The 956-nt window shown below is 44.8% G+C and overlaps 1 non-coding gene across 1 annotated transcript; it reads right to left on the reverse strand.

Annotated features, from left to right (window-relative positions):
• Positions 1 to 546: 546 nt before the first annotated feature.
• LOC141662172 (small nucleolar RNA R71) lies at positions 547 to 653 on the reverse strand. Its single transcript, XR_012550298.1, has one exon. It is a non-coding gene; the product is annotated as a small nucleolar RNA R71 (small nucleolar RNA).
• Between the last annotated feature and the right edge of the window lie 303 nt (positions 654 to 956).

Here is a 956-nt window from a genome sequence, read left to right on the forward strand (position 1 = left end):
CAGGTACCTTAGCGAGCGTTTATGCAAACACGTTCTCGTACTCGCAAGAGGACTTTAGATACGGCTGAGGAGACAGACTCAGTTCTTGATATTCCGGAGAAGATAGAATTTGAAGATTCGGATAACGAGAGTGAGCAGAAAGAACCAGTAATCATGGGCGATCGTATAGTTCCGGCAGATCCAGCTCTTATGGACTTTTCTCGGCCTAAAATTGATGACATTCAGTCAAGCATCATGCATCCGGCTATTGAGGCCAATAACTTTAAAATCAAGCCGGGCACCATTCAGATGGTGCAGAATTCTGTTTCTTTTGGAGGTGCTGCTACTGAAGACCCCAACATGCACATGAGGAATTTTATCGAGATCTGTAGTACTTTCAAATATAATGGTATGACTGATGAGGCTATCAAGCTGAGGCTTTTTCCATTCTCTCTGAGGGATAAAGCTAAGGACTGGCTACATTCTGAACCAACAAGGTCCATCACTACTTGGAAAGATCTTGCGCAAAAGTTTCTGGTAAAGTTCTATCCAATGGCGAAAACTGCGACTATGAGGAGTGCTCTTACTCAGTTTATGCAGCAACCTACAGAATCCATGTGTGAAGCTTGGGAGCGCTACAAGGAGATATTGAGAAAGTGTCCACATCATGGTATGCCTGATTGGATGTGATCACTGGTTTCTATAATGGATTGAGGGCCCAATCTCGGCCCATGCTCGATGCAGCAGCTGGAGGCGCCTTGTGGGCCAAAAGCTATACTGAGGCTTATAATCTTATTGAAACTATGGCTGCAAATGAGCATCAAAACCCAACTCAAAGGATGATGCCTGGGAAGGTAGCAGGTATTCTGGAAGTTGATGCAGCTACAGCTATTACAGCGCAGTTCCAAGCGCTGTCTTTGAAGGTCGATTCTCTAGCAACCTATGGAGTCAATCAGATATCTATGGTCTGTGAGGTT

This window comes from Apium graveolens, chromosome 5, assembly GCF_009905375.1.
Source record: "Apium graveolens cultivar Ventura chromosome 5, ASM990537v1, whole genome shotgun sequence".
NCBI lineage: Eukaryota > Viridiplantae > Streptophyta > Magnoliopsida > Apiales > Apiaceae > Apium > Apium graveolens.